General features: G+C 36.4%; 1 protein-coding gene across 3 annotated transcripts in view; it reads left to right on the top strand.

Moving 5' to 3' along the window:
- LOC133834982 (leucine-rich repeat-containing protein 15) overlaps positions 1–13200 on the top strand; it is a 71129-nt gene that overhangs the window by 11628 nt on the left and 46301 nt on the right. For all 3 annotated transcript variants that reach the window (XM_062264803.1, XM_062264801.1, XM_062264800.1), the window contains exon 2: positions 5105–5148. The gene's annotated coding sequence lies outside the window, so the exon portion shown is untranslated. The remainder of the gene's footprint in view (positions 1–5104; positions 5149–13200) is intronic.

Below are 13200 nucleotides of genomic sequence, written 5' to 3'. Positions count from 1 at the left end.
TTAATTTCCATCAGTTTAATAAATACTAAATGAAAACTACAAGCAAACTACATATAAATTTGTTAAAATGTTTTTTAGAAATAGTTTGCAAACTTGCTTAATTCTCAGCAATTTAATAATTAATAAATTAATACTGCTCAACATGAATTGAATATTTTATTTATTATGTTTTAATGCAAACTTGTACCATTTTTAAACTTTTCAATCTTTAGCATGCAAAATTCTCAATATTCTTTTAATATTTTTTTGCGACTTGAAATATATTTGTTGAACTGCAGTGCAAACACTTGGCAAGCCTGACAGCCTGGTCTGATTTTAATTTTTTAGAAATCTTTTGGCTAACGTTGACTTTTGTTTTTGGTGTTGACCACAACAGCCGCAAGTGCTAAATTGTGCAGTAAAAACTGTGTTTGCTTGCCAGAAAACAAATTCAATTAATGCAAAAAAGAGGCGAACCAAAAGACGAAAAAAAAAGTTGGAATTGCGACTACACTGCAAAGCCAAATATATGCACTGAGCATACACACAGTTCCTGACCGGTCAAACGATTTTTGGAGAGCTTTGTGTGGGTTGCATAAAAATATCGAATGTGTCTAACATTTCACGCAAACTTGGTTGTTGGCAGCCTGTCTGCTTGGCTGACCATTTTGGCTATCTCCGGTTGGTCTGCAGGTCTGTTGGTCCAGCGTCTCCTCCTCCGGGCTCTGTTACAGTTTCAGCATTGGCATTGCCAGCATATCGATTGGCACTTGCCGATGGCCACAAAAGTTTGTTTACCGTTTGTGCTTGCGACATTTTACAATCAGGCAAAAATGGCAGAAACTTTGCCACAATATTTATGTGTCTTGCAGATTTAAACGCACACGCCAGTTAGCACTTTCTAATGCATTTGCGACCTCAATATATTCGCAAACATTTTTGGCTCGTTTTTACAAACATATTTCGTTTTTGGCATCACACACACTTTGCATAAAATCTGCATAGCGTTAGCATCAATTTCACTTTAAGTAAAACCACACTCACATGCATTATACGTAAATCGCACTTTAATACTTGTATTTATTGTGGTGGAATAAATTCTCAGCAATATATTATATATGCTTGGCAAGTCTATCCATTAAAACGACGATATATCTAATAGCTAATTTCAAGTTTACCCACATTGACAGGCAAAACATTGATGGATGATGGTTAAGGTAGCACAAAACCCTTCATTGTATTATCCTCTCCAATTTCCCCCTGTCAGAACTTTTCAATTAGTAATTTTAATCATGATACCGACCAGCAGCAGCTATTTCTCTCTCTCTCTCTCTCTCTCTCCCTCAGCCCAATGCATAATTCGCGCCGCAAATGTGCCAAAATGCACAAAATTATGCCGTGGCTTCTGGCTCTCTGTGTGTGTATTTGAACGCTTTGTTTATTTGTGGAAATAGAGCGCAACATTGAATCGTTTCATTTGGGTCAACACAAAACAAACCAAAAAAAAAAAAACAACAAATGCAAATTTGTTTGAAATTTATTGAGCTCAAGGCGACCAATTGATTATCAGCAGCAAATACTAAAATAAAAATAATTTTAATTAGCAAAATGCATGAACAATATTTGTGATTTATTTACAGAATTTGATAAAATGCTAATCTCATTTTGAATAAACAATATGGAAATTCTAATATTTTTACTTTTAGTTTATGGCTGAAAAATTGAATGGTAATTATAAGAATAATTATAGCATTAATTAACAATGCTCGAATAACAATCGTTATTTTGAAGCTAGAATCGCGAACAGACACTAATAACAACAGTATTTATGATTTCCGAGAATTTAATTGCGATGGAATAAAAATTGTGTAAGTTATTTAAAAAATACTGTTGTACGGCAAAGTACGCCTACTGCAATTCGGATCTTAGCTGCTTTGGTTGGAAATTTGATATATATTTGACCTACAAATAAGACTGCCGGTTTATTGTCAGTATTTTGTGGTACATTTTAAGAATACTACTACACAGTTTTACGTTTATTTAAAATGAGTAGCGGGTATATAAAACTTTCTTACTTGATTTAAGATAAACGGCTTAAACAAAACTTCTTTAAAGTGATTGTCTGAAAACTTACTTCAACTTTAAGTAGTTAAAAATTCTTCTTAAAAACACATTCTCCATTACAAGATACACACATCCTTTGAAATGCAAAAGGATCCTGTCTGTGGCTGTGGTGTTTGCTTAGAGCAAAACCCTATAATTAATTTCATATCCATCACCTTACATGTGGCGTCATGTCGTGGCAAATGCATTCGAGTTTCTTGCCACACTAAGCAAACTTTTCTTTACTTTACTTTGAGTTACTTTTGGGTCTGAATGTGGGCCGCAAAATATTTGCACAAATACAAATTCCATTTCAATTTCGGGCCATTAGTGTCGCCGTTTAAAGCTGCAGACGAAAAAAAGTTTTTGTTTTCACGCTTTGGCATTAAAAGAAAACAGTCGAATAGAAAGCACAAAAAAAAATGAAAAAAATGGCAAAGAAACGAAAAAGTAGCTACAAAGTTTTTCAGTTTGTCTGCAATACCCCGCAGCTGATTCTCTGCTCTGCCACCGCACAATTTCCGTTCACATCTCGTGACTTGTTTTTGCGTGGCCATTTTTCAACTTTAGCCATTTAGCAGCTTTTGTTTGTTTGCACAAGAAAAATTAAAGGAAAATAACAGCAGTAATGAAATTGAAATTCGTTGACTTGCTACAATCCAAAATGGAATTTCATTTGCCATATGTGTGGAATTATATTTGCACTTTTTCTGATGACTTCGCTGGGAGACATACATAAGTTTTTATAATATTGCACATTACTCTATATTTGTAACTCAAATATATGTGCCAGATAACTGAGAAACTTTGTGCGTAAATATTAACGAATATATTTATTTTATTTGCTTATATCTTTAGTTGTTGTGCGTATTATGAATACCCATTTTTTTAAAGAAATGTTTCAGATTTTACCCACCAGAAAGTTTGCAAATATTGTTTGTATATAAAACACAAACATATCTCTTTCTAACTCTTTAGATTTCTATAATTGATGCTTGTTGCAATGTTTATTTTGGTTATTTTTAGAACTTGTCTGTTAGTGTAAAACTTTTGCCCACAAAACTAGGCAACACTTTGTGACTTTTGCTCCCTCGTCGTCGTCGTCGACCGCAAGTGGCATCACACAATGCTCTTTAATTTAATTAAAAATATATATATATATAATTTTTGTTCTTTTTGGTTTCTTCTTGTTCTTGTTGTTCTTTTCTTTTTGCTATTTTGAGCCGAAAAAAAAGTTTGCCACGTAAAAAGTATGACTAACGATGTGCAGAAGTGCGACCACACCCCTTTTTTTTTTGGATCGCACACGCAGCAGGAGCAGACACGCCTACAATAAGCTTAGTAAGCCAGCTAGCTAGCTATGGCCAAAGTTGCAGCTTCTATGTTACCACATCATCGTTGTTGCTGCTGGCTAACAGTGGGTTATGTGGGTCAAGTGGGTGGGTCAAGTATTAGAATTGTGTGAGCTAAGCAAAGGGTCGGCTTACGGTCTCTCTCTCTCTCTCCTTCTCTCTTTTTCTTTTTGTTGTCCTGGCATGGGTTAAGTGGTTTTTAATGAAAGTTAGAAGCCGCTTTAATGCAACTTGTTGTTGCTAATTGTGTTACGGAGAGACCACGTAACCACCTCGGTCTCACCATGCGTCTGCCCCTCGCATCTGTTCTACGCATTTTTAAAGCTTTTGCTACACATTTTCCAACAAGCAGCCAAAGTTAGTCCAGCACAAAAGTTGAAATATTAAAAGGATTAGAAGCGCTTAAAGGTAATGCATGGCTAATTGCTCTAAATAAGGTCTTTAACTAATAACTGCTAATACTGGTTATGCTCTCAATATCGACTTAATAAAGAGCAATATTACATATTTATTACAAAGCCACACAATGTAAGCAATGCAAAGAGAATGAGAAAGGAAAAATGTGCTGCATAAATTCAGAACGTATTTTGGACATTTGCCTTTGTTCAATTTAATATTCGTTTGCTTTATTGGGTATTATGCTCTGCCACACAGTAGTAAATATATTTGTATTTCCCCTCCCACCCCGCATTTGTCTCTCTCTCTCTTTCGTTATCTTGCCTGTTCTCCCTCTTTGTTGTGGCGCTTTTATTTTGCATAGCGCTTTTTTTGCTGGCACTTTTTCAGTTGATTTCCTGACCCCTGACTTCCTGATCGGAATTCTGTATTTCCGTTACGTCCATTACGCTTTTAAATGCGAACTCTGCGCTTTGTTCAGCGTCCTTGTATACCAGCTCATTCCTCTTCCTTTGACTCCTCTCCCCTTTCCCGCCAGCTTGTTTATTATTGTGGCCAATGGCGAACTGTGTGTTGCGAGAAAAACTCTAGAAAATGCAATGTTATTGGTTAAGAGAAGTTTTCAATTTCGGTTTGAACAACAAGTAAAATGATTTCTTTTCTTTTAATATTTAAAGAAATATGTGCCCGGAAATTACATTCGCTTTGATTGATTGATTGAGCAGCAAATTAAGACGAATGCAATCCTTTCCTTTTTTGAATAAAAGTCTTCCATTTCGGAGTACGTGTTGTTTTTGGTGTCTCTGTGTTAACGCTTAACTAACCTGACAGTGTCATAATTTAGACCCAAAATTAATTTGCTACTGTGTGTGGGTTACACATTCATTCATCTTCCTTTTCTCAGTCTCTGTGCCCTTGCTTTGCTTGCTTATCTCAGAGTCTGTGGCTAGGGCTTTTCATTTCCCAACGCTCAGTGATTTTAATTAACATTTCTGATTTTGTGGCTTAGCTGTCTAGATGGGAGTGTGTATATGTGTTTTGCTTTTTATTAGCACACCTGTGCACACCAGGTGACACACAGTCTTATGGCTTTAACTTTGTCTGCGGCCAAACTCTCACACTAATTAATTGAATTGCTCCCTGTTTAATTAGCTGTGCAAGTTTTTATGATTAAGTTTTCTCGTCACAACAGTTAATGTCTTAATGAAACTTAATTAATATATATATTTGTATTATATACTTATTTACCCTCCAAATCTTTTCTTTCATTACAGAATCAAGTTATTTGAGCGACAATAATACAAAAGCAAAAATCGAGGTAAGCTCAAGTTTCATATCACAGCGACAGCGACTTCGACAGCCACTTATCGATGACGTCAAATCTCATCTGCTATTTTTGTATCAACTTCAATGCATCCTCCAGTCGGTTCTGCCATCTTTTGCCATGGCACTCAGCATTTTGGTTGACAGTTGTCATTCGCTTTGACAGCCTCATTCAATCATCAATTCCGACATTTTCTATTTTCTATTTGGCAAAATATTTGCAGCAAATTTCTGGTCTATTTACATTCTTTTTTTTTTAGATTTTTGTTTGGCCTCCATTTGATTTTTTATTAAGCATGAAATATGCATTTGCTTTGTGGGTAGCTGTGGGCTGACTGTTGTTATTGAACAAAGGAATTTTGTTAGAATTTTGTTTTTATTGGATAGTTATGAATGCATTTATAAGTTATGCGTTGTGCGATTCATTTGCCAAAGCCAGAAAATCGATTTTACCAATGCCAAACATGTGCAGATATTATTCTCTTATTTAATGCAAACTTTGATTTTAGATCAACTTTCCTGCGTAATAACTAAAGGGGTAACAATTCGATATTGCTGTGAGGCCTGAGAAGATAATTTGGCTTTAATGCCCTTAGACGATTTCTGTGTATCTGAGTATCTTGGTCAGCAGGAAAAAGGTTTTTGGTAGCAATCAAAACTTGTTCAACAATCTGCTGACCATAGCTTAAAGGCAGATTTTGAGCTATACGAGAAAATGAAACAAGCAAAATCAAAGTGAAATACAATCTAAGAAGGCAGAAAGCAGCTGCAGGCTAAAACTCGAAGCAGAATGTGTCAATGTGTGTTTTGTACTCTGTCTGTTTGTAAGGTTTTGTCGATATCCTTAATCAAACATGTGTGCAAGGAATCAAATTATGAGAGGAGACACATGCGCATAACTATGCTACACTATATGAATATTGTTGCAACAGACTTGTCTGCTTTTTGCTTTTTGCTTTCTGCTGCCTGCTAACTGATGAAGTTGATAATGATAAAAGGCGGCCCGATAAAATGCGCCTGGGAAATACCAAAGACGGCAACTGACGAGGACGCAAAATGAACACGAAAGAAAAGGCAAAATAAATTATGAAAAGAATGTTGAACACGCATGGGTATAAGGAACAGGAAAAGGGGAAGGCGCCTCGACGCGCGCTCTGTAATTAATTTGATTTCATTCATTCAAGTCGGGGCAATGTAAAGGAACTCGGCAAAAGGCAGTTAAATTAATTGAAAGGCAGCTGAAAGCAAACTGCGAGTGGCATGGAAGTAAACTCGCGATCGTAATACACATTCATAAATTCCATTCCAAGCCCCAGCTTAAAGCTCAGCTGAAAAGCAGACAACTATATTATGGGTAAACTCATTGAACTTGCCACAAGGCGTAAAGACAAAAGCTAGTAGCACTCGTCCCCTAAAAACGTGTCGACATTGGTAATAAAACGTTCACTTGCAGTTCGTATACCAAATCCCACTCCATGCCTTGGTCTGGGATGCTCCCGCCTCCTCCGCCTCCACCTTCTTTCCACCTCCCTTCAGAGTTTATGTATGACAGTGCGTATGGCGAGTGCCGTGAACGAGGTTAAGAGCTTAATGAGAGAGCTGGCAACGAGAGCAACGAGAGTCTTCTGCAGTTGACATATGATATTTTTATGTGCCGCACACACAGCATTTTACCAACAAGAGTTTGCTATTAACATGAATGCAAAAACCTCCTCCGTATGCGTAGGTACAAGTCCTACTACAAGGTAAATGCTAAGGCTTTAGCTTAATTAGAGTGCAGAGAGTCCTTCGGCACCCCCCCAAAAAAAATGTGTGACACAATTTTCGGTCATTTAGTTTCAGGCCGTAACTTTGCGGCGAAACTCACATTCTCTAATTGTGTAGCTATGTTAGAGCTATTTAACTGGGGAATTTCCGGTTAGTACTTAACTCAATTTGGTAGTTTATTAGTTTAGTGTTTGTTGTCTTAGCTGGCCTTCATCATACCATTATCTACTTTATGTTTATTAAATTTAATTCCATTTTAGTGTCACACACACACTTACATATATAGGGGATAATTGGATGTGTTGTCAATTTGGACTGATTCGGTTTGGTCTTTGTCCTTATTTGTTGTTTGCTTACTCCTTTTGCATATTTGCTGCTGCTGTTTGGCTCTTTGTCAATTAGTCAAAACAAGCCAACAAGTTATGCAGTTGGCATTTACTGTTATTGTTGTTGTTGTTGTTATTGTTGTTGCAGTTACTGTGCTACTGCTGGTGGCACGTCAAGCGTCAGGGGAGCGTGACAAACAACATGTAAATACTGACAACAATCACATATATAGATATGCGCGCACTCCCAAAACTCAGTTTGAATAGAGTTGAGTGAGGGTTCGCGATGTGTTTCGTGACACGAACAGCACGCACGAAAAATATAGAATCATTCACAAGAAACTAAAAACTCTCTAAATTTACTTTAGAGTACAAGAAATTTAGACTTTCAAATAAGAAAATCTGAAAACAAATTCTTGCTGTATCTCTAAAAACTATTATCATAACAAATTATTGACCATACATATATTTCTTTGAATTTTTTCTTTTTGTTTGTTTTTCCAAAAACTTTTACATTTTGAAATTGTTGATTGAATATTTAACTTTTTTTTTCATTGACAAAGTTTAGAACTTTATTCTTTTTTTTTATTACACTTTCACATCTACACTTTTTTGTTTATATATTTAACAATGTATTTGCATGTCTTAATTTTAAAATACTTATTTTTTTTATTATTTTAGATTGCGATTTTCTATTTAGTACTTTTTTTTTGGTATTTTATGAACGTAACAGTATATATGAATTTTATAAAACTACAAAATATGCTCCAGAATTATAAGTTTTGAGAAATTTCTATCTCATTGGAAAAGATGAAGAATATGTAAAAATTTTGGTAATACAGTAAGAAATGAGCTAAATAAAAACTGAGTTAATTTAAAAATTGTTCAGAGATTTTCCTTTTAATTATTTTGGTTACCTCTTTAAGCCAACTTTTGACTTTGCCTTGAACTCGGTGTATTTGATTTGAGACACGCGCTCAACTCTACTTTCTATTTACAACAAGCACACACACAAATAAGCTGGAATACGCACACACACACCGAAGCACATATGTGTGTGTAGATCTAGTGACCGTTTTTGCATTTAGCGAAGTGCAACACACTGTTTGGCATTGTTAACCGCTTTTGGCCATTGTTTAGCTTTCAGCCATATTTGCCGTAGTTGATGACATTAATTGTTGCATTTTGCTTTTAGTGTCGTCGCTGTCGGCATTGACGTGTTTTTTCTTTTCTTGTTTTCCTTCCACTTTTGTTTGTCCACGTGAGTATTGTGTAATTTTAACAGCACGTCTAGCATGTCTGTCGGTTGAGTTTTCATTACCTTTTACTTTTTCCTTCTTTTTACACGTTCTGTCGTGCTGCCAGATTGAATTGCAACAACTAAAGAGTAAAGCTGAGCTGAGCTCACAAGAGCGCCGACGGGTCGTCAACGTAGTACTCTTGTATTCTTGCAGTACTCGGCTGCTGGTATATCAATTTCGTTTTTAGACTACGCTCTCTTGATTTATTAGTCGAGTCGAGGTGGCACCAACAGAAGCACGAGCAGCAGCAGCAGCAATTTAGCTACTACGAAGGGGATTTGCTTAGTTAGACAGTTTTAATTAAATTTGATTTAATAATTCATTATGCAGCGACGCCGCCGTTGTCGATGACTTTGCTGCTTAATGCTGCTGGGGACTTCGCTCAGCTGCCAAAAATTTATGACGAAAAGTGTGTTGCATATTTTAGAGACAGATTTTGAAGCAACGCGCTGTGTGTGGCAAAGAAAATTCATTAAATGTGTCAAGAAAGCCATTGAGCTACTCTTTAACCGTAGTTGCCACAAAGTTGAGTAAATATTTAGCAGTTGATTTGCGAAAATAAGTTGAAATATGATAAACTAATTAACATAACAAACAAATGTCAGTACTGATATCACATTTAATAAAGCTCGTGCTCATAGCGAATGAGTTAATTAAATGCCAAATATGCGAGTTCACAAGTCAATTGCTTGCGTTCCACATTGCACATTGCTTATTGCCCTTGAGCAAATAAGTTGACAGTCAGTCAAACACACACGCAAACAGAGAGGCAGACAGACAGACAAGTGCAACTGCAACTGCAACTGCAACAATGCGAGGCAAGCAGAGGCAGTACACAAAAAGTGCAAACGCAAACTCACAACATCAACAAGTTCATTAAAAAAGTTAGCAAAAGAGCAAAAAAACGCTCAACTGCAACTCAAACGAAACGTAACGGAACCCGACAATTGCAACGCTTCACTTGAACTTTGCTAAAAATTGTTTTCATCGTACTCGCTTTTTTTTCTCGCTTTTTCGCTTTTCGATGATGATCCACCCCTGCTTTTTATCTACAAGATACATATGTACAGTTCCTCTTCGCATGATTAAGCTGTGCATACACCTACACTACACTAAAAAAAAAGGCTAAAAGGCAAATGTTGCGGCTCATTTGTGTGCGACCACCAAAGGCAGCCAAATTACAAATAGTCTGGTTGTGAAAGGCAAATTGGCTTAAACGAGAGTCGGCTTGAAAATTCTCTTCCATTATTAGTTTATTTAATTGGCTGGTAAAGTTAGCAAAATTCAAGAATTTATTGGGAAAATGAGAATTTTAAAATGGTGGTCAAAATTGTCTACCATTAGTATAGTTATTTAATTGGTTAATTACTTTTGGAAAATTTGAAGAAATAAATAATTTTATTAGAATAAAACTCAATTTGTAAAGTACGAAGTTATTATATAATCGAATTTCTTAATACGTCAAATAGAGACACTAAAATACTAAAATAAATTTAATACTAAATGCAGTTGAATTTCTCTCAGAAATGTATTCTTAACTTTTAAATTTAAATACATTTTTTTAAATTTTTGTACACAGTTGAAATACCATAAAGACGTAATTTGAATTAGCTATGAAAATAATTGAATTTATATACAAAAAAATACTAAATTTCACTTTGGTAAATTTTCCAAGTTTAACTAATACAACAAACCATTTAAAAGAATCACTAAACAATTTCATCAGAGTAACGAAGTTATTTCCTACCGTGAGCTTACTCTACACTTGCTGCATTCTAAAACTGTTCCAATAAAGGAAGCAATGTGCAATGTTATTAAGTGGTTGTGCCATAGATGTTCAAAGCTTTGGGTGTGTGTGACGGAACCGGATGCAAAGTTGCAATTGAATTGTGTGCACGTTCTGTCTGTGTCTGTGTGTATGTATGTGTGTGTGTGCAGTAACATTTCCCTTTTTGCAGCTCCTGCTTATTTCCCTTAATTTTCACGTTTTGTTGCACTTTATGGGCAGCGAAGTGTGTCGATGGTAGCGAAAGTGAAACCGCCAAAAGTTCAGACCTTTTGTGTAATGCCCATGCATTGTTAACAACCAACCGGCAAATACAACATAGGAGCAGCAGCGACAGCGGGGTTAAACGGACCTCGCTCTTTTTGTGATGCCGGAAGTTTGCGGTGGGAAATTTCATTTATGCTGACACTTGACTTGGTTTGACTCGACTGCGGACTGCGGACTGCGGACTTCGACCATCGGACTTTGGACTGCGCCCTCACTCGCGATTCACACGCCCTTTGTGGCCCGTCCACGGTTGTCCATTGAGCCAGTGGGCTTTAATTTGAAGCAAATAAATAATGGTAACAGACATTTGAGTCCTGAGCTCGATTCGTTGGCCATTTGGCCTTGACTGTCAGCCAGCCAGCCAATTCGCTAGTCATCCAATCCAGCCCAGTTCCAGTTCAATTTCACATTCAGAGTGCTACTACGTATTATGTTCCAAGTTGTGCACTTTTTCCATTTCCTTCTCTCAACTCGACTCGACTCGCCAGGGCACATTAGAGCGGAAGCATGTCGAGTGAGCTGAGCAATGGAACCCCACACACAGAAACGAAAACAAAAGACAGTCCGACAGGCACTTCATTGATTTTTGTTGGTCTTTTGTGGTTGTCTTTCACTGTGCCATTCACTGTGTCCTTTCCACCGGCTAAGTTTACTTTGCTGCTGCCGTTAAATGTGACAATTTAATTGTTTCGTAATTGTTGGCTCTTTGATGTGTGGGCTGTGATTTATAGAGCAAATTGAATAAGCACCCGCAACCAAAAAACTAAATTACTTTTTACCTTTTACTTTTACAACTACACAAATTCAGTTACAGTTGACCCAGATTTTCACACTCACTCACACACACACACCCACTTTACTCTCAAACTTGCATTCAGATGAAACGCTTTGAGCTTAGAAAAATTGCAAATTCTTTTGATATACTGGAAAACAGCCAACGGCGATTGAGCATCAAATTGTGTACAACATTTGCAAAGCGTTGCGATACGGTAACCAATTTATAATATTCATTCGTCTAGCTAAATTCATGAATACATTCAAGTTTTAAATTTGTAGCAATTTATCAAAAGCTCAGAGCAAAGTTCAACAAAGTTCATCAGTCATGATGTTGTTGTGTTGTTTGCTACCTTTGACTTCAAGCCAAACATATTTTAATTTAAAGCAAAGATCATGCTGTTTATTCCGAAATATTCTGCAACGTCAGCTTAATATTAATGTCCATTCAGAAATATTCTTGCTTATATTAAAACTAAATTTATGAATACATTTCAAATTTCAAATTAAGTCATTGAGCTACTTATAAATAAGATTTCCGGTTATGTTTGTCATGTTGATAATAATTATGAAGAAACTTGTATAATGATAATCTTAAAGCCAATATCAATAATAATGCAAATGCAAAACTTTTGAACTCTGAAAATTCTGTTATTTCACATAGAGAAATGCATTAATAATTATCATCAAATTCATAAAGAAAAACGACAAACTAATCTTATATCTTAAGTATAGTTCTAAAAATATTTAATATTAGAAAACCGTCACAAAACTTTTATAATAATTAAAAATGATTAGCTTCTCGTGACACTAATGTTTGTGTTTATTAATTATGACAAAGAGAATATTAATTCCAATAGTTAAAATCTTAATGACTATCATAATTCTTGAGTAGAAAAACCTTGCAATAATTTACGACTTTAGATAAGATTTATGCACACTTTAGCCAGTCTGATTTATCTACGCAATTTCCATGGCTTTGTTTAGCCTACTTTTAGGCGCAGCACGAGCTTCCACTTGAATGCCATAAACACCCGTGTAAAGTGCCAGAGTGCTCGCGTCTCAAACTAAAAGTTTGTTGAAAAGGATTGCGGAGCATGAAATTGCCTGGCATTCACTTTAAGGGATAGCTGCAGACTATACGAGAAAACTGCAAGATGCGGAGACTTGAGGACCTGGTCTGCTCGAGCGGTCGGGCACAAAAGTTGTGTGTTTGAGGCGCTTAAATGAAGTTAGTAAAACTGATTAACTCTCAGCAGCTCGGCTGCATTTGTCTGCCTGTGTGTGTGTAGAACGAATGCAGCTGGATGCAGATTGCCGGCTGTAGACTAGTGGCTCGATGGCAGTATTCGCCTTCAGTCCTGGCTCGAGTAGCATAATTGAATTTGCCAAGCGACGCAACGCCCGAGTCTAATAATAAAAATTGTTATCCTGGTGAACTTTGCCACCGTCGTAATGATAGTTTGTATAGATGGAGATTAAGAGAGAGAAGAAGAGAGAGAGGAAGAGAGGAAGAGCTTTTGCAGTTGGCATTTGGATGTTTAATGAAATTTTAATGAAATATTTGATGCATTTGCCGTAGCATTAAAATGCAATTACAATCTGTTGAGAAATTTTCGCACCCAACTTGAAATGCAAATAAATCTTGCACGTTCCCAAGAAGCTTCGCTCAAAATGTTCCATCAGCTTTACTCTGGGTTCTGTGTTTGCACTTTCGTTGTCACTTCACTTAGACTTTAGTCAACGGTTGGCAGCCATTTGCTTAGCGAGAGCCACGCCTCCTGGCTCATGGAAATGGGCACGCCCACAAAGCTGCTAAGAGCTAA

Source organism: Drosophila sulfurigaster, chromosome 2L (assembly GCF_023558435.1).
Source record: "Drosophila sulfurigaster albostrigata strain 15112-1811.04 chromosome 2L, ASM2355843v2, whole genome shotgun sequence".
NCBI lineage: Eukaryota > Metazoa > Arthropoda > Insecta > Diptera > Drosophilidae > Drosophila > Drosophila sulfurigaster.
Note: the sequence above shows the minus strand (reverse complement) of the source record. Positions and strands in the feature narration are given on the sequence as shown.